The 26160-nt window shown below is 40.9% G+C and overlaps 1 protein-coding gene across 1 annotated transcript in view; it reads left to right on the top strand.

Moving 5' to 3' along the window:
* Positions 1-26160, top strand: part of htr2cl1 (5-hydroxytryptamine (serotonin) receptor 2C, G protein-coupled-like 1) — a 132004-nt gene that overhangs the window by 63874 nt on the left and 41970 nt on the right. The gene's annotated exons all lie outside the window — the stretch shown is intronic.

The following is a 26160-nucleotide window of genomic DNA, read 5'->3' as shown; positions in this document are numbered from 1 at the left end:
GTTTGTGTAATAGCTGAATGCTGCAACAACAAAGCACTCGATGAGTCTCGCTCGTCTCTTTTCTTTCTCTCTCTCTCTCTCTCCTTTGAAATAAAGCTGCCTTCAAGTGCGGTTGGAAACGTCAAAATCTATTAACGATCTGATGGAAAGTCATTGTGAAATATGAAGTCTACTTATGCTTGGTTGGAGGCTTTAAGGACACAACAGGACGTCACACAATTCTCAGAATCGCATATCGCCAGATCACTTCTCTTGCTGTGAATGCCCACTAACTGCCGGGTTACTGGTATAGATACTTGACTTGGCCAGATGAGCGTCTCAGTTTTAGCTTTTTTCATTTGTCTCTTGATATTACGCTCTCCATGGTGCTGACATACTCATTGTGGCAGATGTATTTCTCTGCCGCTGTCTGTGGTGCTAACACATTTGTTACAACAGGTTTATCACCTCACTAAAGCACTAATAGCATGACAGCGATGGGCAGCTAATTAGCCAATAGTATATTTTTGCTACCCTAAAGTTTGAGGTAGGGTCCAGACCGTTTGTATGCATGCAGTGCAGAGTTGGATGAGGAAAAGAAGAGTGTAGCCAATACATTAACGGGCTAATGGTCAGTAATGTTTGATATTGTCACGTTGGCTGGTAAAGACGTTGGTGCGAGCTTGGGATTCAGTTTTAAGTTGTTGAAAAAGTCAATGAATAGATTTTGCTATGACACTGTCCATGGTGCTGATGTACCCATGAACAAGTGTAATTCTATGCTATGACATTTTTATTTATGAATGTTGGTATTTAAAGCAAATGACCCTTGTTTCAATATCTTTCTAAATTTCCAACCTTGTTGTTACACAATCATACTTTTTCCCTGGTCTGAATTTATAAGTAAAGACAGTAAATATTTGCCACTATTCTAAGAAAAACTATCCATTTTAATCTATTATGGCTGCACTGAGACTGCGCTCATTCCCATTCATTTTGGTGAGGAGAACATGACATTAGCTTACTCATTTGTGACAGGGCTGCACACACATTTTGAAGGATTTTGAAACATTTTTTCTGCTAATGAAGTGGGCAATCAAATACTCATTAGCAGCTCCCATGCCCACAACAATCACTCCTTGCAGGCTTCTGATTGCCAAATATGAAAGTAATCCGCGGATATGGGCTTTTTGACTTTGGGACGCACGGTTTACAACCCGTCACCATGCCCCCACTGGGTGCATAAACTTAAACTAGCTCTGCCCACATCCTCAATGTCTGAGCTCTATTTTTAGACAGAGGGCAGACATGACGTGTCATCACACGTCATGTTATTCTTGGTCAAAAAAGCCCATCATTCAGTCTGAAAACGCTCTCTTCTCATGGTAAATTTCAGGAGTACAAGGTCACAAGTGTGTGCTTATTCAAATATCTGATTATAGAACGGAAAACTAGAAGCACTCTCCACGCTGATTATAAAATCAGTCTATTTGCCCTTGAGCAAAGCACCCAAACTTCCTATAATGAACTGTACTGTAGCCGCATGAATGATAATCACAGGTTGTGAAGAAAAAAAACTGCTGACAGAATATGGTACTATTAAAGACAACCCACAATACTCACACCTTCATCTTCATGTATAGTAAACACAAAATAATAGCTGTCTGCATAACATGCACGCGCACATATATACACACGTACACAAGTAATTGCTCGCCTCCAGGCTGTCGATCAAACGCCGTCTGGCTCTATAATGACATGCTAATAAGGCACTAACGACAGAGAAAAAGGCTAACAAGCTTTGCAATTAAAATGACCAAAAATTCCTCTCCTCCTCTTCACTCCTGCCTCTCTTCCGCTCCTCCCAAGGGGGGCCTGGGTGTTTTGTCAGCCTTACTTGGCTTAAGTAGTTTTTTAATAGAGGCAGGCACATCAAGAACGTGTCAGTTAGAAAGTGTGTTGAGTGTGTCCTTTTCTTTTTGTTTAATCTCCAATAATGTTTCTGTTTAAGTTTGGAGGGTGTGGACTTCCTACATACGCACGCACACACACACACACACACACACACGCACACACACACAAACACATACACACACATACACTTTTGTATACTCACACACACAAGGCTGCACACCGTCATCCTACACTTTCCTCTTTCTTCTGAGTCTTTTTTTTTTGATAATGTGAAAGGACATGGTCTGAAAAATTCAAATCAAGCAGAGTGGGAGCAATAGAGGACAAGAGGACAGATGGAAGAAATGGTCCCGTTCAACTGTGATGAAGGCGTTTAGCAGCTCTCCAACATTTGCATAGATTTTCAAAATCGTCTCCACTGCTGACTGTAGAATCAATGGAAACAGCGATCTTCCAGCATTAAATATGAACGTGAAGCCCTCGGGATGTGTCTCAGTGACTATTTTTTTTTTCGTCACTGGCTTTGAAGTTGTCAAGGCCATTCGACAACGATGGCAGCACAAGCATGAAGAGACGTTTGTGCTGCCTGCTGTGTGTTTGTGTGTGCTGCACTGCTTTTTTGAAAGCTGCAATGTCTGTATAAGGCAACAGCTCCTTCCTCCACTTTCTCACTGTGTGTTTGTGTCTTTCAAAGGGAGACACAATGCCTTGTAGAGTCATTGTGTCTCCCTCCCACCACCGGCCGGCGCGTTCTTCACTGGCAGCTGTGCTCCCTTTATCGTCTCATCTTTAAAAGACTAAAACTAAAATCTTACAGGGTTTTGTTGTTTATTGAACTTTGGCTTTTAGAGATTTACCGCCATGTAAAAACTCTCAGCTCTTAATCTGTGTCGCTGACAAAGTTGTAAGGAAGCAGTACAAAGTTCTTGAATCAAGCCCATGGTTAAGAAAAACTCTAGCGGAGATTAGATAATTAGATGCGATAAATATTTCCTCCATTAAAAGGGGTCGCAGATTTTGTAGCAAAAAGGAGTCTGTGTTTCTGCAACTTGTCATAGTCCTGATGTACACAAACGTTCTAGTTTTTACACAATCATTTATATCCTTAAGTCTGAATTGGAACAGAAATATTTGTCCTACAGTACTGTGACAGCTTTTTATTTTTTCATTTTGCCTTCATTTTACCAGGACTATTCCCATTGGGATTCATTATCTCTTCTACAATGGAGTCTTGGCAAAGACAGCTGTATAACAAGTTCCAACACAAAAACGAACAAAAGACAGACCGCAGATTACGTTACATTACAATCTGTAACAGGACATGTGCGTTATTTAGTCAGAAAGTCCTTAATCTTGTTTTTTTTAAATCTTCCTTGCTAATAAAATGATCTAGTTCAAGGTGATTGTGTAGCTCACACCAAGATGACGGAGCAAAAACCTTAAAAGCGCATTCACCAAGCACAGTACGAGTTGGAGGAATGACGTACATAATTTGTCTGTGTGAGCGAAGGTTGCAGCTACTAGCTCATAGATTAAGGCGTCAGTAGAGAACATAAATAAGGAGGCAGTTTGTGCTTCAAGGCCTTATCATTCGACGGTTGTATAAAGAAGACAAACCAACTTCCTCATACAAACTACTATGACGTGTGCAAAACTCGAATCAGAGCATGGGGCTGAAAAGTCACCAGTAATTGCAGTGGTTTACCTTGTACTTTTTTTCTTTTCAGCCACAGCCCTTTTTTGAGGAGAAGCATTAGACAACAATGTCACAAAGTTATTTATCCTTGCTTCCCTCTGTCTCCGCCTCCACCCCTCCTCTCATCATCAGCGTCTCCTCCCCTCTCCTCCCTGACGTGACTCGTGATCGGACCCAACACAATAAAACTTCACACGTCACTGGAGCCATCCAGTGCCACCTACACAGGCATGGTGTGTGTGTGCGTGCGTGCGTGTGTGTGTGCGTGCGTGCGTGTGTGTGTGCGTGCGTGTGTGTGTGCGTGCGTGTGTGTGTGTGTGTGTGTGTGTGTGAGAGAGTATTAAGGAGGTGGATTGAAGGTGAAGGCTCCAGTGTTGTTATGCGCATCACTACAGTACCAAGATGCAATTCTCTTTTAATGTCACCTGCTGCCCTTTAGATAAAAGGAGAGAGAGCGGAAGAGAAAGATTGTGATTCGAGCTAAACTTTATTAACCAACGTCGTTAACTGTCGACTTCTGACATGCATGTGAAGGTATATCAAGCAAAGGGTAAGAGAGGAGAAGTGGAAAGAGGAATGAAATTGGGAATTGGTTTTCAGCGCACTTATGATCAATGTCGTAACAGATACTTTAGGGCGGGGTGTAATTTCTGCTTTCTGATCTGTGTGTCCTGAATATTGGCACAGGGAAAACTGCAGCGTTGCTTCTCTTGATTTGTGGCCGGTTTAAAACAGTTGGTAGAGCAGATAAACAGTAAACTCCTCTACGCAGCAGCCGCGGGTTCGACTCCAACCCGTGGCCCCTTTGCTGCTGATGTCATTCCCACCTCTCTCTCTCTCTCTAATTTCATGTCTTCATCTGAAAATAAAGGCCACAAAATGCACCAGAAAAATGAAAATTAAATTTGATTTGATGGTATCAACCTTGACTTATCCATTATCAATCTCTCATAGAAAGCTACCAGCTTCCCGTAGCAGTGAAGACAGCTTTTGGAACAACAGCACCAACAGAGGACAATGCAGGTCCTTCGAGTGAACGACGCCTCTAGGCATTGTTCATTGTTTCCCACTAAACACATGTGAAGTTTGAATGAGTTCCAGCAATTCTCCATTTGAAGTTTATTGTGATGGCAAGGCTTGTTTGGCCAGGTTTGTTGGAGCTGTTTTAAGGTGGATTTTTCCTTCACTTCAGTAGGACAACTGTATAAGAGCAATAATGGGCAAGACAAATTCCCATATTGTGGTTTAATATATCAGAATCAGATGTATACTTACATACTCAAGGAATTTTACTTCGGTAGGTGTTAACTCTCTATACATAGACATAGACACATACCGTACAGTAGAGACAACAATATAAATAAAGGCACATATCAACATAATATACAAAATACAAATAAGTCAATATGTTAAATTCTTTAAGCTTATGCTTTTGGCCATGAAGTCCCCTTGATAGTTATTTAGATTAACATAAATAGAGATTAAAGTGGAAGGGTGACAAATTCACAGCCACTCTGAAGATAACTCCTTTAACCCTACATTTCTCATTTACATTTGACAATTTTGACTTCCTCTCACCTCAGTTTCACTTTGCTGTAGATTTTAAACTAAAATTTAGTCTGAACAATAGGCTTGTGCCCATTGGCGATGGGATTGTATATCGACAACTGAAGGGATAATGTTGTTTTTTTTCCTATTCCAATATTAAGGCGATTTCAACCAACCTACCATCAGACCTAAAATGTTAAAAAATAATCTCTAGAATCTGCGTCCTACTGTGCATTTAGAAAGGTTTCCGTTAAAGCGGCATGTCTGCCCTCTGAGCCCTGTTAATCAGCACGAGTGAATTTTAAATCCTTAACGAAAGATTATCTTGCGGAGGGATCACACCAGCCACAACGTCAAAACGGTCCAGGGGCCAATGGCCCATTCCCAACTTCCTGCCCCCCATACTTGCGCCCTTGCTCGGACCACACCCATCTTGAAGATCGGCATTCATTTTGATCTCAACTACGCACCTGTAAAGGTACTTAACTGTATTTTGCACGGTTATGACGCTATCACGCTGACAAAATCTGGCTGCAGCTATAAAAATACCTGGCAAAGTACTCGGACACTCCTCTGTGGTAGTTCTGGCTCCAGAAGGTGTGTCCAGGGCCACATTTTGACACAATATCAGTGTCTCGGCTGGTAAAAACGTTCCTTCTCTTGTATAAATCACACTAATAACCTGCTGATCAGATCACCTACTGATGATTTCAAGTAACCACGATTGGATGATATGAAAATAGGACTGGTTATCAACCCTACTGAACAATAGGGTAAATCTCATTGTACTTAAAGCTGCCTACACATGGTTAGCAGTAAAAACTGCCCTGCGCTGGCCTTTTGCCTGTTGGCCTATGGGGAGAGCGGTGCCGCCCTACTGTAGGCAGAGTGTAACACTTGGCGTTGCACACCGTAATTGCCGCCAAGCGCTGCGCTCAAAGTGGAAATTATTTAATCTTTTCACCTCGTTGGCACTGACCTTTCAAGGCCCAACCAATTCTACAAACAAGGAGGACTTACACGTACGCTGAGCTTCTCCTCTCTGCTCTGTGCCCTTACCTCGCGGTTTTACTACGGATCATATGTAGCGGCTTAAACTAAACGTGAGAAATGTAAATGTTGATGGGGAGAGACAGATGAGGGCAGATTAAGGGCACCTGCTGTGTGACAGGAGGAAGAGCCTCATTATTGCTAATGGAAGGCTCTGTAATAAACGTTTTTATTACTTAGTCGTCTCGGTGTGACTCGTGCGTGTGATATAAACATTATGCTAGTCATAACCCCATCCATCTCTTCTGTTTCCTCGTTCTTTTCCCTATGGATGGGTCACCTCTAGCTTTTGTGTGGGTGAAACAGGAAGAGTGTGTGTGACCATTTGGTATAACTCATGTCTGATTCTGTGACATTTCTTGGCTGCAAACGCTTTGTGGATATTGGTTGATGGTCCCATTATAGAGTGGTTATTGTGCGCGTGCGTGTGTGTTGTGTGTATATATGTGTGTGTGTGTGTATGTGAGAGAAAGAGAGAGAGAGGCAGCAATTTCTACTGTCCTTGTTTGCCAACCATACATTGCTTGCATTCTATAATAGCATTTGCAAGAAATTATCTCTGCAAGCTCTCTCACAAATGAGTGTGTGTGTGTGTGTGTGGTGTGTGGGTGTGTGTGTGGGTGTGTATGTGTCCAGATTGTGGGAGTATTTGTGTGTGAATCACTGATGCGTATTCTGTTTGATTTGGTCAGCTCTGTTATGGTTTCATAGATAATTCTTTTTTTTGCTGGGAAGTTTATTCAGTTATGAAAAAATGATTTGAACAAAACGAGGCCTGTGGTCAAATATATTTCCTTTGTTTTCGGTTATTCAAAGTAGCACACATATTTTTAGGGGGGACAAAAACTCAAAAAATGCATACATTAGTTCTTTCCTTAAGGATGCATTTAGTTTTTTCATTGCTGTACTGCAGAGTTTTTTTTGTCCTTTTAATGAATACAATAGTAAATCAACAGTACAGTGGGTGAGCTGATTGCAATAAAAATGTTAAATAAATTACTGTTTATACAAATTAGTGTTTTTTCCAGGACTACCTTATTGAAAAGCCCCAAGTGGATGGGGCATAATGTATTCTTGGCCTGCAAGTTTGAGAATATTGGCTAATATGGGATGCAGTTAAAATAGCAGCTTCTAGTGGAGCATCATTACTGGGCCAATGTGGATGATACATCGCTAACGTGTTAGGGAAATAAATGGAAATTTGAACATTTGCAACTGTACTTTCCTTTCCTTTTTCCTTTCAGGAATAAACTTTGAAACTCAACATAAAATATGTGGAGTATACTTACAATACAATCCACTAATATGGCATAAATATAATATAGCTGGCATAAAATAAACCCAGGTGAGCTTATTAACAGGTGGAGGGCTATGGGTAGTGGTCAGTTAAATGTTCCTAGTCACTTATACATTTCCATTTATCCCACTGAACTGTAAATAACTATCAGAATAGTAACAATATGTGTGTGACTGAAGGAACTGTAGGGTGATGTGAAATGGTTCGGGTGGAGTGAGGGTTTAACTGTCTTATAGGCTGTATAACTGTCTTATAGGCTGTATAACTGTCCTATAGGCTATATACCTGTCTTATAGGCTATATTAGCCCACAATCTGGACTGTGGTCATAACATCTCCATCTTTCATCTTATAATGTATTCCCTGTTACACATTATTCTTATTCAATCAGTCAGTTTATAGGTTATGTTTATATTTTATGGTCATATTTAATATTTAATCATGATCTACTGCACTGTTCACTGTTCACTTTTTTAATCAGCGTTGCACACCGTCTACCATAGTATCTCACCTTATCATGGTCATTGCATTTCTGTAAGGGATTTCTATTCTTATGTATGTGATATTGTTATGTATGTGTGATATATGTGTTTGTTGTGTAATGGTTGTCTTGCTACTGAATGCCTAAAATTTCCTTTGGGATGAATAATGTCTATCTATCCATCTATCCATCCATCCATCCATCCATCCATCCATCCATCCATCCATCCATGGTTTGGTGAGCAAACAAAGTCTCGGTCAGAGGACGTCCAGTGATACGGAGTGATAAATAAGAGCGGGGAGGAGGCAGGGTTTGATGCAACACCAGTGGTATTTTATTTCCTCATCCTTCAAGGTGATTTTGATTCATTGGATTCGTGTTTGTGTGCTGCATGAAAGGATAACAAATAAATTACAATACAATTAGACAGTGGTCAACAAATTATATAAATGAACAAAGGAGATGTGGTTTACTACCCACAACTGCACAGGCTTTGAAAGATAACTGCGAACTAACAATCTCTCCTCATGGCACATGTGTGGCAACAATGGAATCCAGTCAGTAGTGCGCAGGTTTTGCAAAGTGTCAAGGCATAAAAACACAATCGAAATGATAGTGACTCACTTTCATTTTTCATTTTCACGTGACGCAGATTCAACACATCCATTCCCCAAATGAATTTAAAAAGGGAAAACGGAATGGAAAGGAAATGGTATGGAAGGAGTCTTTTCAGTGACATTTCTCAAAGAAACTGATCATCATAACCACTATTGATTAAATGAGCCTGATTTCAGTATCGGAACATTGATATTATAATTGTAGCCATAGTTGTCATGTTTTGTCCTTGTGTCAAGTTTCTGTGTTTTAGTTGGTTTTTGTTTGTTTACATGGACTTCCTGCTTTATTTTAATCCACTGTTTGGTTACATCCCTGGTCACCTGTTTTTCTTTTTTTGTCTACATGCCCGCCTGTGTGATTACCCTCCCGCCCCATGTATCTCTCCTGTGTGTAATCATCATTACCTGTGTCCCTTGTATAAAGACTCACCAGATTCTCTTTCCTGTGCCAGATTGTTGTTCCCCCTCATGTGGCTCACTCTTCAGCGTTTTTAGTGTTTGTTTCCAGTGTTTCCTGATCTATTGTCTGTATTTTCAACCACATCTTCTGCCTGTTGGATTAGTACCTGGATTGTTTATTTATTAATACATAAACTGACCCTTAACTCTGTGTTGAGTCAAGCATTTGAGTCCGACGTTGTACCCGTGGCGGTACAATCTGGCCCAGATGGACTCAACCGACTCCGGTATGGATCCAGCAGAGTTTATTTCAGATGAACTTTGTGATCTTGTTTGTGACTTGGTGGAGCTAAAGGCCATGTGGAAGTAGCATTCATAAAATATATTTATGCAGGTCATTTTCTCCCAGTCTCTGTCTTTAATTACCACTCTAACCTTCATTTTGATGATATAACCTGTGACCAATCTCTGCAAGGATTATTGACAAGAATTTGAATTTTAAGGACTTTTTATCGAAGATTTTGACCTTCGCCTGCCTCATGATCTCCCCTTTGTTTCTTGTCCTGCTTATTAGTAATAGTCAGTAGTATAGTCAGGTTTTTTTGTTGGTCTCAGTCAACCTTTCCTGCTCCCTTTATCAACCCTCAAGACTTAAGAATAAAAGCTGTGGCGTAAAAGGGACCTTAATACCCACGACTGCAGTCCGGCCCACATCAACCTCACTGTCAAGTTTGCTGTCGACACCACTGTGGTCGGACTCATCTCAAAGGGCAACGAGGCACTCTACAGAGAGGAAGGAAGTCCTTAACTTGGCAGCCTGGTGTTGAGAGAACAACCTGACTCTGAACACCAAGAAAACCAAGGAGATCATCGTCGTCTTCATGAAGAACGGCACCGACCTTGGCCCCCTGCACATCAACAGCGAGTATTTGGAGAGGGTCCACGCCTTCCGGTTTCTCAGCGTCTTTATCTCCGCTGACATCTCCGGGACAGACAACATCACAGCGGTCATCAAAAAGGCTCAACAGCGGCAACACTTCCTAAGGTTCCTCAGGAAGTACAACCTGGACTCCGACCTGCTGCTGACCTTCTACCGCTCGTCCATCAAGAGCCTGCTGACGTGGTATGGTACAGTGCAGTATGGTACGGCAGCTGCACCGTGGCAGACAGGGAGAGGCTTCAGAGAGTAGTAAAGGCAGCACAGAAGATCATTGGCTGCCCTCTCCCCATCCCTGATGAACATTGAACATTTACACCTCCTACTGCCTCAGCGGAGCAGAAAACATCCCCAAGAACAGCTCCCACCCTGGCTTTGATCTGTTTGACCTGGGAGGCACTACAGCTGCATCAGAACAAGGACTAACAGATTCAAGAACAATTTCTTTCCAAAAGCCATAACCACTTTGAACTCACACATGCACTTACTCCACAGTCTAAACTCCCAACCCCCGGACTTTCCTCTACCCACCTACGGTGCAATATTTTAAATTTAATACTTTGATAATACTGTGGTAACACTAATTGATCACTAATGTGCAAAATCTGTAAACTGCGCAATAACATTACTCCACACTGCATATCACACTGCATATAAAACCATACTTATCTTTTCATTTGTATATGAATATAGCATCTTAGAACTGTACACCTTACAACCCCCCTCCCCGCACACACACACACACACACACACCTTTTTTTTATTCCATGTTGTTTCATCTCTTTACGTACATGTTGACACTGGAAAAGGAGTTGCTTTTAATCTTGTTGTGTGTGTGTGTGTATAATGACAATTAAAGGCATTCTATTTAATGATATTGACTTTTTCAGACTTTTTTAACTGCCTCAAAACAGTCTAAGATAGACTGCTGCAAACGCACACAAGGTACTTGCACAAATACACACAAGGAAACACGTGCACAAAACGTTTCATCAGTAAACACAGACTTCTTGAGGTTGGAGTGACAGCGCTCTGACTGATTGAAGGGCCTTCACCAAAACCCTGCTGCGTATATTTTCATTTCACGGTGCATTAGCCGCCCACCTCCGTTTGTTTGTCGAGTGTCTCTGTTTATCCAAATGCAAACCTGCATCCCTACGTTTTCTTGTTTACAGAGTGTCTATCTTCTTTCCGCGATGAAGGTAAATTAAAAGACAGACACATCAACAGATCTTCCTCAGATGTGGATTCACTGTTAGTATTCGACTTGGATTGCGTCTTGTTTTGTGCTATGTGCCAATAAAGGCCAATTAAATTGAATCTGCCAAGACGCAGATAGACAGTGATAAGACAGAGCGAGGCTAAGAAACAAAGAAGTCTATGGGAGACAGACAATGAAATACACAAAGACCACAAAGGAAGTAAAAAAAAAAGAGCCATAAGAAGTTGCTATCAAACTAACCTTTGGTGGAAAAGCAGTAGTGGTATATGATGCAATGAGCTGCAAGATTGTAAAAATGAAACATGAAAGAACCGCTGAGTGATTGAAAATATGTGACATTTTAGTCTAAAGAAATCGCTGATGGTAAATAAATTGAGTTGGTACTTTTGAATAAATGGGCAACTCGTAAATACCAATATGTAGTTGCTGATATATTTGCTCATAAAGAAAAGTAAATGCACAAATAGCAGATGCATCGTTTGTGTAGTTACAGTCCTGACTTGTCTTTGAAGGTTTATTCTACACGTTGAAATAGCAATTTGACAAAAACACTCTTATCACAAGGTCCACTTACTTGTTTCTCCCCCCCCCCCCCCCCCCCCCCCCCCCAGAGCTTTCAGGCACATCTCATGACCTTCATGAGTTTTCTCAGTCATAAAGTCATAAAGGGAGTTTAGTTGTTATCACGTTATCATCTCCATGACAACTGAACAAACTCCATTTGCTGATGAAGGCCATGAGATGTGGCTGAAAGGTCCTGAATATTCAAGCACTGTAAGAAATTATAATAATGATATCTTTTATTAATACATTTTTATTTGAAAGTGCCTTTCAAATCACCCAAGGAAATATTACAAAAACCAGATAAAAAAGGCAATACTTAACAAAAGATAGCTGTGGAAAGAAAAGATAAACATAGTGATTAAAAAGAGAAGACCAAGAACAAGTAGACTGTGCGATAAGAATTCTTTGTTGAAAATATCCAGTTAAGTCTTTGTTAACTTGTTTCTTTTTCGGTGGGCTTTTATTCTGAAATACCCCCTCAGGGAGACAATAAGTAAGAGATAATCTAGAGCGAGGCAGTTGTTATAGTGAATATAACCCCGACAGGGTGATCAGGACTATCAGGATTATTGATTTAAATACAATTGTATTGCTTCCGCTAAAGAAAATAGTCCGTTCCGTCTCTACGGTTGGAATCCTGCGTCCATAGCAACGTAAACTTTGTAGCTAGCTGTTTAATGCAAGCCTTTGTCTATTATTCAACACCACCTTACGGGCTGTGGTAGTGAATGTATATTTTATGGGGTGCTGCTGTGGTGGACAAATTACCCAGCTGCTGTTTTAATCACAGGAAGGAATTGAGCTGAAGCGTTGTAGTGAGCTAGCGGGCTAGCGGCTGCTTTAATTAACATTAGGGGAGAGCCGGGACAGTTGAAACACTTTTTAATTAAACGTAATTTACAAAGCGGTCGAATCACACTGAAAGCTGATATTTTGTAACCAGCAACCTACACCTGTCATCTGTCAAATACAGTTGCATGTTCAGCTTTGAACAAAACCGTTCAGGAGTTATTACAGCAAAAGTGGGACGTGCGTAATGTTTCATCCGTCCCTCCTGGACGGGACGAATGAAACAGCATGCGGGGACGAATGAAACATGCAGTTTAAGCCATATAATCTTCCAACAACTTTAATATTTTACTGTATATCATGGATGGTACTTCCAAAAGGTGTTATTATAGTTAGATTGGTGCAGGACTATGCGTCTTTGTGAATGTCTGTTAACAACTAATTCCCGTCATCCTGAAGCGCGTATGAAGCGGTTATTGAAATATCATGCACTGTGGATGATTGTGCTATTTTTATAGCTAGAACAGTAAGTTTTTCTATTTATATCATGTTTCTATTGTAGAAAATGTCATTTCACTAGGTTTTTACATGGGTTAGACTAATGGACATCCAAATAACGCGCCCCAACCCGTCAGTCTCCATAGGATAACATGGGAAAACTCAACCCCCCCTACCTGGTGGGCTGAAATATATTTTCATCTTTCTAAAACTGCTATTCCATGTCTCACCACCATACATAATTGTACGAACACAGACATTTGTGCATTTACTTAAAATGCATGGAGTTCCAGCCAGGTCGGGGACAGTTGAAACAGCTGTTTCATCCGTCCCGACATAGACATATGCCATTATAGCCTGTTTTGCTTTTTATGTAAACAAGCATGAAATATGAAAGTCTGGGATTGTGGAGAACACTAACTGGTCTACTAAATAAGCATGTAGTCAAACCTTTAAATGAAAAACCCTGGTTAATAATCGAAAAAATGTGACCGCTAATGAAGTTTACTTTTGACCATCAAAACGCGTTTATTGGCTGTAACTCCGTGATGAAAGGAAATAACAGGAAGATATTTGGCTGATAGGTGGAGGTTAACATGCTCTATGTTCAGACCTAAGGAAGTCTGTCTATCATCATCGCACTCGGAGAAAACTGGAATGTTTCATCCGTCCCGCGTTTCAATCGTCCCGGCTCTCCCCTAAACTGAATATTTCCGTAGATGGTGAAGTGAGACATAGTAAATGGTTTCTTTGGGAATATTTACGTTGAAGTTTATGTCCTCATTCATCTCGTTTCCTTTTTGCACAGCCGCTGCATGTTGACACACCTGTAAGTTAACGTTAAACATGTTGCAATGTAGCTAGCTAAGCTAACGGATTAGCGTCACTGTGTCCGGACTTCTTTTAGTAGATTGACTGATAGCTGTCCTCCAGATTGAACAGAACTGTGTCTATGGCAACGGTGTGTTATACTTAGCAGCGGTCTGTTATCAAGGAATTATTAACATTAGAATTAAACCAAGCCGTTTAATAAAAATCAATTATTATGTCTCATAAGAGGGATAAACATTACAGTATCTAAAGTGAAATTCTTCCACACAAAACAAGGAAAAAACATTAATATTTTCCTTTAGGAGTTAAAAGGCCTACAAAACATGAAAGACCTGGATCAAAAGCAAGACTGCGTGTGTCCAGAAACTTCTGGCCAATGATTTACCTGTAGGCTGAACACATTTGATGGCAAGAATCTGACACGCAACGTGATCAAAAACCCTTCGAAAGCCAACGTCATCTCGCTGCTCTTTCATCTTTTTCAAGCTTGGTTTGAATAAACTTGTTTGTTGCACTCCTCTTTTTTCCCGTCTGAGTAATCTTCTTTCATTTCTTCCTCCCATCTCCTTTCTACTCTCTGACTTTCCATCACTGCTGATTACAGCTTGCGACCTGATTTCCACCCACCTGTGTGTGTGTGTGTGTGTGTGTGTGTGTGTGTGTGTGTGAGTGTGCGCGCTTGCGTGCCAGTCTGCTCTTTTAATCATCTTTGTTTAGTTTGTATCTGTGTCCTTATCTTCATTTTGTGTGTGTGTAAATCCACTTCTTTGCCTGTGTGTGTGTGTTGTGTGTGTGTGTGTGTGTGTGTGTGTTTGCATGTTGTATGCATTTAATGCCCTTAGCCAAACATCCTAAAATGTGTCAGTATGAGGACCCTTCAGTGCCGTCGGCCATCTTTTTGTCGCCTGATTTATGGGAGTTGAAGTTGCAGAGGGATTTTAGGTTGAGCACAATCAAGGGCAATCTGATGGCTCTGGAGGGGTCTTAAGTCAAAGACCTCCGGGACACCAATTAGTGAAAGGAAGGAGTGATGGATACACAGAGGAAAACAAGGGCTGGCAGGGAAAGGAGTTCATGAATTGAGGGGAGGTGGGCAGCACAGAGGATGAAATTAGGAGGAGGCGGAAATTAGGATGGAAGGATGGACAGCTGATGGAGAGACTAAGAGAGGCCATGATGGTTTAAAGCTGGGAGAAAGGACAGAACTGAGGATGAAGGGATGTTAAAAAATAGAAGAAAGGAGGTGAAGGGTAGAAGAGAAGTCCACTTAAACTGTTTGCTGAGACAGAGACTACAACAACAAGGAAGACTACATCTATGCTGTGAGGGGTTTCTCATAAACAGCGGTGCTTTAAGCTAAATAATAAACGGTGCAATTTTTCCTTCAATTAACATCTTAATGTAGTGTGTAAGCAAGGGAACTAGCAAATGTTTGCATGTTCAGGGAATATCATTAATTTAAAAAAAATTAGATTAGATTAGAAAAAAGTTCAAGTTAAAGAGAACTCCACCAATTAAGCATTGCGCTCTGATTACATTGTCGGACTGATGATGGACAGTTTTACAAAAATTATGAAGCAGAACAGATATACTGTCCATGTTATTCTACACATTATTCTTCCCTGTCAAAACCCGGCGCCTAAGTTGCCCACAATGCCACCTGCCAACATTTCAGTCTGCGGTTGAGCTGTGTCATGCTAGTGATGGCTTGACCCGCTAACTTTAAGCAGAGAAAAGAAAAGTGAGCCACATAGTCTGTAGTCTTTGGCCCGGTGCCGACTCAGGTGACTTCACCCGACTTTGTGCAGCTCCCGCTGGAGACACAATTAACTTTATGCAACAGTATAACAGACAGTTAACATACTTTAATGTGTAAAGTTGTGTAAGAGTTCCATTTTAAAAGATTGCCAAAGTAATTACAATTCATTCTGAGGGAGATATGAATATGTGTGCCAAATTCCAGGGCCATCCGCCCGATAGCTGTTAAGAAATTTCACATAAACCAATGTCAGTAAGGTTCGTTGTCTGAGAACCTTGAAAGTCTGTACGGAATGTTATCCCAACCCAGACGTTTGACCTGCTGGTGGTGCTAAAGGAATAGTCAGAGGATCACCAAAGTCATTAGGATGCATCATGAGGGAACCATGGCTATCTGTATCAAATGTCATGGTAATCATGACAGCCGACAACAAAATATAGTGGATGAAGGAAGGTGTCACATGAAATGAAGTACACAGGCAGAAAAGGTATGAATAAAGACAAAGGGCAAATAAAGAACTGAAAAAGTGAAAAAATGTATCGTAGATAGGTTAAAAAAAAAACAATGAGATACAGCCCCTGAAAATGACAGTAAAAGAAATGTCACAAAGCTTTATGCTTGAACTTTAAAAACCTGACACAATAATGAGTGATGATAGCAGGAGCATACTGAATCGGCCTAGAAGCTCACTGCAGGCTATAAGGACAAGGTTAAAGGAATAGATCTCAGTGGAGAAGAGGACAAGAGTCGAGATAAAGAGGAGGAAAAGAGCGGCGAATGGAAGAAGCGATGGGGTTAGAGTTATGGCTGAATGGAGGTTAAATGTGTGCCTGTGTAGCTATCACCGTTCCCCTCACCTTTTAACGTCAACATCCATCAGCAGACATCTGACCTCCACACCAATGTGTTGGGGTATGGAGTACCATTATGCCTATGTGTGTGTGCGTGGGTGGGATGCCAATGTAAATCAATCACACACCCTCCTCCAGTACACGAGGTCCTTTTGAAAAATAGTCCACCCTTCTTCACTTGAAGTTAAAAGTCTTAGTACGTGAGTCACTGTAAAACGGCGTGAAACTGAATATACTTAATTACATTGCAGCAAATACAGGTCATTTTTGTTTTTATCATTGAAAAAATTGCTACGATTTGTCAGATAGATGTAGCACTGGAAAGGAACGCCACCACTGGACGTAATCCAAAAGAAATTAGTAGTAAATGGTATTTCTAGGAGACAGGGATACACCATAACGAGTGTTTGTCCTACCATCCAGAATTAACGCAAGCAGCATTTAACTCAGTCTGGATCGTTACATCCAGGTCACCATGGAAACTGTCCGAAAATAAAGCATATCATTGTACCTTTTTAGGGATGCAACGATATGTCACGGAGGCTATACCCTCTAAAGTGCAGCTGTTGTACCATTGATATTGGCTCAGGAAAATATATCTACCGTTTTGGTCCTCAAAAAGGTAAACATGGTTACCTTGAGAATTTGGGGTACATGAGTGTGGATTTTACCCTGGGGGACAGACATGGACATGGACTCCTACTCTACCCCTATATGTATGTATACTGGTTTCAGTGTGTTGCCCTGTAGTTTTGTAAAGAAATATTATATGAAAGAAATTGTTTTTCTCCCTTGCATGCTTTTTGGGAGTTTTTTTTTACCTCAGACTTTGTTTTATTCATGTTTCTAAATACCCAAACTGGAAAATTCATGTTTACCACCATGACACCTCTTGTGCTCTCGCAACATATTTTTAAAGAACATACAAGGCAGGTGGAGGGCAAAGGATAAAAGTGCGGGAGGTGGAAGAGAAAGAAGGAAGTGGGGGGGGGTTGGAGATATAAATATCTAGAGCAAAAGGGAGAGAGCAAGATGTGTCACTCCCCCTCAAGTGTCTGCTTTTCCGTTCTTCTCCTCCACTTAAAATTTACTGGGAGGCATGGGAAGAGATGGATGGATGGAGAGAGGGAGAAAGCAGGAGAGGTGGAGAAGTGTGTCGCTGCCCACTCAAGGGCAAAGAGCACCTTGACAGCCTTTCCTACAGAAAGACAAATCATGTCAGCTTCTTGTTTCTGTCTCTTTATTTTGGTCTTTCTATGTGTTCCTAGTTCTCGTTTACACTTTAATTTCCTGTCAATATATTTCTTTCTTCTCTTATGACGGCTCCACTTCCTTCCCAAATTCATATTCATGGATCTAAACAGGAAACTTCAAAAAAAAAATCCAGACTGTGCAGTCATTTTCTCTTCTAATGGTTTGCCAAGATGCCACAACATAAAACCCAATTTTAGTCTTTATAGTCTTTCAGTCCACATAGCATTCCCGGGATGGGAGAAAAATGTGCTCTGGTGTATCAGCATTTCTTTAAACCAACCACAATCTAAGCACTGGACGGAGAAACGGCGCCGCTGCAAAATTAGTGCAACTAAAAACTCAGATTGGACAGATAGTCTAGCTAGCTGTCTGGGGTGTGCCGGACGCCGGAGAGCTTCACAGCAACTCAGCACAGGGCAGATTGTCAGTCATGCAGCCGTTCTGCAGCAAATCTGGACCAGGTGGTGATTAAAGGAGCGCGGAGCGCGGAGTCGACGCGCAGCGCAACGGATCCTTAGCCGTTCCGCAGTTGGTGGAAATCAGGAGTCTCTGATGGTCTTATAGCTCGCCACAATCACAGCAACTAGGGACAATGTTCTCACTCTTACTTTGTGTGTGTGTGTGTGTGTGTGTGTGTGTGTGTGTGTGTGTGTGTGTGTGTGTGTGTGTGTGTGTGCGTGCCATGCATGTAGTTTCCCTGGGTACACAAAATGTCTCCTTTTAAATGTATTTCTACTTTGTTTATCATTGTACACACACTAACCCACACATCAAATCAACATTTCTGTCTGTAAACACACAGGGATACGTGTCTACAGCAGAATTAACACGAAACGCCTTTAACCTTGCAGCTTATTTTTGAGCAGATAAGCTTTCTCCGCACAATGTACATGACACACACTCAAATATACACACACACTACATAATCACATGGCAGTCTTCTAGAAGTCTAAGCAAAAGCTCTTTTTGGGCTTGGAGAAAATTGTACAAAACACAAGCGCGCAGACACACACACACACACACACACACACACACACACACACACACACACACACACACACACACACACACACACACACACACACCACACACACACACAGCTTCTTTTCACTTGCTCACTGTTGGTTACACTATCGCTGAATAAAAGCCAAGGATTTCTCGCCTCATCTTCTGCTGAACTGACGGTTGTGTAAGCCAAGATTTGCGTCATCTGTAGATTGTGTTGAACGGTGTGACTTTAATTGGAACCACTCGCTGCATCAGGCACCTGTTACATTTGATTCCACCTTCAAATGCAAATGTAGCATACTTAGAGGATCAGTCAGGCTTTATTCTCATAGTTTTCACCATCATTGCAATCAGTAACATGTTACTCACTGAGTTACATTAATCGCAAGAAACAGTCCAAGAAACATGAGCAGTCAAACAGGTTTCAACCAAATTGAACCCTAACGCATTACTGACTCATTCAAATTTCTTTGCACACACATCAGCAACACGCTTACATGGAACATCAATACAGACACTTTACCGAAAAAGCTTAGAAAAGAAAATGTTTTTTATAAAGACAGCTCGAAAGATTCAAAGTACAAAAAAGCCTCCTTCTTCAGTTTTACACACTACAAAGCCATCATTGACAGCATATTCACGTGACGGGTTATTAGTATCCCGATTAACCAGCAAAACCCCGAAAAACGTTGTTTCACGGAGGTGGGAATGGGCCAGTCGACCACGGTGTTAATCCTCGCCAAGTCCGCACGGACACGCCCACTCTCAACAATAGAGCCCACAAACTGTAAAGCCGGGACGTGCAACTCACATTTTCCTCGAGGAACAACCTGTTCTCCAGAAGCCACTGCAGCACCTAAAGTGTTCGGTGTGTTGGACTGGGTCACGGGAGAAGATCAGAATAAAGTCAAGGTAGACGAACACAAACCAATGCAAAAAGTCACAGAGAACATCATTGACTAGGACCTGGAAGACTGCGGGGGTGTTAGTGAGGCCAAAGTGGCCCAGCAACGTGTTAAGCGTGGTCTTCCATTCGTCCCCCTCCCGGATCTGAACAAGATGGTGCGCGTTACTGAGATCTAACTTAGTAAACACGACGGACCGGGAGAGGGACTCTAACACAGAATCCATCAAGGAGAGCAGGTATTTATTCTTGATGGTGAAGGAGTTGAGCCCCCGGTAATCGATACATGGGCGAATGGTATTATCTTTTTTGGACACAAAAGAAGAAATGCGGCTCGTCCCTGGCGGCTAGAAGATCCTTCACCCACTCACTAAGCCCAGCCAGGAACACGCAACAGAGAGCCGGACTGTTCCAGCCCGATCCAGCGGCCAGAATGTGGAAATCAAGAAGAAGGAAGAAGGTGATGGTGGGATGATTACCAGGTGTGCGCGATCAGCTGGCAGCAGCAGGCTGGAGAAAAAAAGAAAAAAAAGCAACACAGCAGAAACAAACAGGGCAGGGCCAAAAATCCAGATAGAAAATAGTTAACAAAACAAAGACTCAGAGCCAGCTGAACCCCCCCCCCCCCCCCCCCCCTTTCCAAAGATGATCCCTCTCACCCTGCCCACTACTTCCAGCTGAAGCTGCACCACCTCATGCAAATCACGCAAATAATGTATTAACTCAAGCGAGAGATTTACGTGACGCTGTGTTTCAAAAGCAGTGTTGACATTTGCCAGTGTTTGCGTAGCATAGCCATGATTGATCCAAACTTCATTAACAAAACACACATTTTAAAAAGTTGTTTGCCCGTCGTCTTGCGGCCAGACCTGACTAAGCATGAATTCAGACTTTCTACAAATCTGCATCCTGATGTGGTAATTTCCGCATCCTTTTGATCGATTTATTGCAATTAAATTACATATTTATGAGTGAGTGAGTGAGAGAATAATTAATTTAAATTCTTTATTGTTTTGCAGCAAAGTATGCTGATATGTTAATGAGCGCGTACATGCATTTACCAGTAGGTGATTATTTATGGCATCCTGTCTCTAATGACTTGACAGAATGTTTTATTACAATTAAAATCCATTAAGACCTCATCACCATCATAGGTCTATCTACAACATGCATGCCGGAGGATAGAGAGACGGGAAGACGAGTGGAAAGAGTGATGATGGAGGGTTTGAAAAGCCAACTTATGCACTCTTTTTTTCCTTGGCTTTCCCAGAATTAGATTTTTTTTTCATTTTACAGTCTGTTGTTCAAACTTACCCACTGTGTAATTTAATTCAGTCTGGTTTGCTTTCAAACAGAAAAGGTCAATATTTCATTTGGCTTTTAGTGCATCATTCTATGTTATTAGACAGTTTCAGCTGCCCTGCGAGGTTTAATCACAGCTCAGTGTGATTGGATCAGAATTTGGAGTTGTGAGTCTATAAAATATGTACTTCATAGTCAAGTCACAGAATCTAAGATTGTGGTAAAAGTAAAGTAAGAATATAAGTATTCTATCTATATTTATATATAGCATTGGCAGAAAATCTCGGGCGGGTTTTTGACCAATCAGATTGCTGATAATTTCAGACACACACACACAGACACCCACACACCCACACACACTACATGTACGTGCTTAAGCCACAACTGGACGCCATCTGGTGTGTTGCACATAGCCCTGTAGGAAATGTGCTGTACACACACTTTACATTCCAGGATGGAAAGCCGTGCTTTGTGGATGCCATGGGCACAGCTTGAACAGGTCTTGGACCAATAACATTGTTAGGACAAAACCATGTTATGTTTAATGTAGTTTGGTTGGTTTTTTTTCACTGTAATATTCAGTATTCATTCTTAGCTGTAGCAACACATGCAATATCACATGTGTGTAACAACAAATGGCAAAACTTGACAAGCTTGGGGGCATTACAGTCAACTTACATCATAAAAATCAACTGTTGCCAGATTTTTTTGAGTTGAATAATATACTTCATGTGGCGTTTTAGAGTTTTAAGCAGCAAATACCAAAGGAAGTCTCACTGATGGAAGGAATCCAGAGTGTGGGCCTCTTCCTCTGTTTTACTGCTGATCGCATGCTGACATTTCATTGACGACCACAACAAGCCCAGATGGCTCAACAGAAAGTAATGGTATCCTTGATCCTTTCGGAGCGTCTCAGCACCAATAAAAGCTCTCACCGACACCAGCCCTCATGGCCCATTTAGCTTACATTACCTGGTGCATGAAGTGTCTCAGAGTAGGCTGTCAATTTAAACGGAATCTAATTCGGGGGTGCCTGGGTAGCTCACCTTGTTGACAGTGCGCCCCATACAAAGAGGCTCAGTCTTTGCCGCAGCATTCGCGGGTTGGATTTCAACCTGCGGCCCTTTGCTGAATGTCATTCCCTTTCTCTCCCTCTTTCTTGTCTTCAGCTTTCCGATCTAATAAAGGCCTAAAAGGACCCCAAAAATGTAACAAATGAATGTAATAACAGACACATATCATCTTCCTGTTTATGTATGTGATATGTTTCTTTCCCGTATGCGTTTAATTCCAATTGTCAACCACCAGCCAGAGTTGACATCATGATGACAGAAATGCTACTAAAAGTGTATTTGACAATTCAAACTGTAGCAATATGATAGTACTATTCACTAGAGTCAACAAATGCACACTGACACACACACTTGAGCATATTTTACCTTCAATCTCACATCTTCAATCTATTTATTTCCCTCGTCCTCTCTCTTTTTTTTTTTTGCACATGATGTTCACTGTGGTGTGAAATCAACTCATCCAACAGCCCCTTTCATTTTTCACAGTGTTAGTCACAATATAGTTCCCACACGGGAACCACTGCCTTTATTGCTTTCCCAATACAGAACAGAAAAAGTCCTGATTGCTTTGGTTAAACTTAGTGAGGGTGTTCTGTTCTCCACAATGAATTTGCTAAATTGGTGCAGAGTCAAAAAAACACATATAAATGAAAACTTAAAGATTTAAAAACACTGAGCACAGTCCTGACATGACATTTAATCAGAAAAAACAGATGGGTAGCAGAACATACTGTAAATGTTAGCGGTCATGTTAGCATAGAGTTGTCTATTTGCAAGCATTCATCTGCAGGCATGTTTCTAGTTATTTAAAGTTATCTCAAAGTTACGTCATCTGTAGTTATTGCTCTTTTCTTTGTTTGTTTGGTCACTTTTGTTCGCAAAGCTAGCAGAGACCCCAAAATCCCAAAACAATTCCGTTTGGCATTTTACACACTAGAGCGAGTCTGCTGTGTTTGCTCCGTCTACCTTCTCTGGCTGACCAATCGCCACAGATAACCAGTCCGTACTGCATATGCAAGGGCTTTGATCAGTGGGCAATAGCCTCAATCATTGTGTGATATACGCCACTATGCCCTGCTACGCCCTGAAATGCTACTACTATTATTTCTAGTCATAGTTCCACTATCTTTATTGTTACTATAATTGCCACCGTTCATCATTACAATTGCTATAATTATTATAAATCATATTTGTTTATGTATGTAAGTCTTATGTGTCTGTGTCCCAACCAACAGCGGCAGAAAGACACAAAGATAATAAAAGTTTTTCCTCACCACTCAAGGTTTCTGCCTAAAAGGATTTTTTTCCTCACCACTATTGCAGTAAAAATGCTTGCTCGTGGGAAATCGTTAGGTCTTTAAGAAATAGTAGAGTGTGGTCTAGACCTACTCAATCTGTTAGGTGTCTTGAGATAACTCTTGTTATGATTTGATTCTATAAATAAATTTAATTTAATTGTTACCTAATTCAGCCACAGTAACGTAACAGACATTTTTTTTTTTTTTTAAATACTTTTAAGTCCAACATTTATTCTCCTTTTAGCTCTGTTTTGGGCTCCACCAACTCCTGTGGAAAATATCTGGCTTTTAAGCTGCTAAATGTTCCGCTATGTTAACAAGGTAGTTGCTAAATCTTTCTGTTGGTTGTGTTGTTCGGGATAGGTCGCCCAGTGGGTTATCAGAGCTTTTTTTGTTAAAATAACAGCTGCTGATTGTAGCTTGAAGTGTTCAATGAGAGCGGTGAGAGATTCAAAACATAAAAGCCTTCTTTCAGGACTCCGTAGCTAAGAGGAACATTGGCTGGAAATGAAATGGGGAATATGGACACACAAACATAAATACACACACACACAAACACACACACTCACACAAACATACTCACATAAAAGTCGTAACAGAAAGTGTCCACTTGCCCTTTTCCTGTCTCCTTTCAATGCTGCATAATCATAACTGTTAATCAAAGCAAAATCAGTCAGTAGTGGCTGTTTTATTGGCAAAGATACAGAGAGAGAGAGAGAGAGAGAGAGAGAGAGAGACGGAGCTAGTTACAGACAGATACAGTCAAGGTGCACACAAACTAACAGACCTAAAATAATATGAATTCAAAAAAACCTGCCAGCACAACATAAGGACCTTCTGGAGCTTTGGGGATGAGCTCCGCGCTCAGGTTGAGCTTAATAAATAAATGATAGCAGAGATGTGTGGTTGCATCACAACAAGGACGTCTATAACTTACAACAGCAACCATTTTACTACCGCATCTGTATTGCTGGACAAACAAAGGCCAACTGCTCCTTGGTATTTGGAAAGACAGGGGGACAAAAACGGAGACACAACAAAGCCAAAAAATGCAGGACAATAAGGTGAAACAAAACTATAAACGTTCATGGATCACTATGTGTGTAGCGGAGCAAACTGTGCTCGGCATGCTGGGTGCCGTTTTTGGGCCCACAACATGCTCCCAGCTGTGCCACTGATTCAGAAAAAAATCTGTACCATTACCGACACCATTTTTTCCATTATCTCCTCCACACCCTTTTCCCTTGCTCAACTACCAAACACATAAAAATGCTCTAGTTATAGTTGTGATATGTTGTAGTTGATCCCACTATACTGTAGCTTTTTTAATGTCATGTATCTAAAATGTCCCCGTTTGGAAACAACACATCCTCATACCTAAACATTATAGGTTGGATTCCAAAGGCTCACAAAACAACACATACAACCGTAGTATTTAGTGCTCGTGGTTTCATCTTGTAACTGTAATCATGTAACCCATCTATTTAACGTAACAGGCAGGTTTAAACACTTAGTGAATGTTGTAAAAAAACAGAACTAGTGAAGTTTAGGCAACACAAATAATAGTTAGTCAGGGTTAGTAAAACATCAAGGATTGGCTAAAAATGAGTCCTGTCAAACTTAAAATGATTACGAAATATGAAGTCACGGATGTCATTGTGTCACGGACTAAGGTTAATAAAACTCATAGGAAAAACTTAGTTTCAAAATCATAGTTTGTTTTTAAGGTGTAATGGGACACAAGCTCTGGTCTCCTGAGGGAAAGTTCTGTGTTCGGTTCACCCATCGACCACCCCAACCCGCCCCCGTACGCAGAATTTGCCGTTTTCAAACTTTGTGGACAGATACTAAACTAGGTATCTGCATAGGTCGAGTGTCATTCAAACCCCAGGCAAAGGAACATATTTAGTTATAGTAAGGAAAGATGGTGTGACGAGGTGGAGCGAAGGTTGGCTCCTGGAATTCCAGCCCTTTTTTTTTTTTTTTTTTTTAAAAGCCCCAAATCTTTTAGGTTTAGGTTTTTTAAATAACCTTTTGTCATTTACCCTTACCCTCTCTCTGACTGGACTAGCAAATCAATGGAGCAGAAGTGTTGTTACTGTGGAAATATTGCTCATTCATTTGGTGAACTCTACCAAAAATAAATTCCAAGATTAGAAATGCTGTTTTTGCCAAATTTTTAAAAAAAATAGTAACATCAGACAATGTTCGCCTCTTTTTAGATGGCAGATGTGAAAATTAGTCATCTTCAACATTAGTTGTATCCTGGCTTCAGAATGATGAAAACAGGATGTAGCCCGTTCAGGAGGATTTTTTTTTTTCTTGGCAACTGTCATGTATTTTTCAAACTATGTACAGAAGTTTAAACATTCTATTATCAAATCACTTTAAAAATAGTGCAGCTTCTGACTCCACCCCTGATGGTGGGCATTATTAAAAGAAGATGGTGTGCATTATTAAAAAGTTTTTTGGTTGTAGACAGGATGTAAAGGGAGAGTCATTACTCACCCAACTCTGTTGTTAATTGTAAAATGACCTTCAACAAGACTTGAAAAAAGTCTCTGAGCTTCAATCTGTATTTCATCTGTGAATCATAACATCCACTTAAATTAGAAAAGCTGGGCATCAAAATGCGGTCCAATTTCCTCAAACACTACGAAAACATTTGCATTCACTCGAAGCCAAACTTGTTTTTGTCAATGAATAAATTATATGATAAGATGGAAGTGCAACTGTTAAATAAATTATAATGATGGCTCGGAGCATGAATGGATCAGACTAATTTTATAACAGCTTAAAAATGAATTAAACTCCTTCCGAAGTGTTGTCCGTCCACCACGACCTCCAGAAATATTAAACCTGCTGCTGCATGAATATTTCACACGCCTTT

The sequence above is a fragment of the Etheostoma spectabile genome, chromosome 19 (genome assembly GCF_008692095.1).
Source record: "Etheostoma spectabile isolate EspeVRDwgs_2016 chromosome 19, UIUC_Espe_1.0, whole genome shotgun sequence".
In the NCBI taxonomy this organism is placed as follows: domain Eukaryota; kingdom Metazoa; phylum Chordata; class Actinopteri; order Perciformes; family Percidae; genus Etheostoma; species Etheostoma spectabile.
The sequence above is the reverse complement of the archived record's forward strand: the minus strand, read 5'-3'. Positions and strand labels throughout refer to the sequence as shown.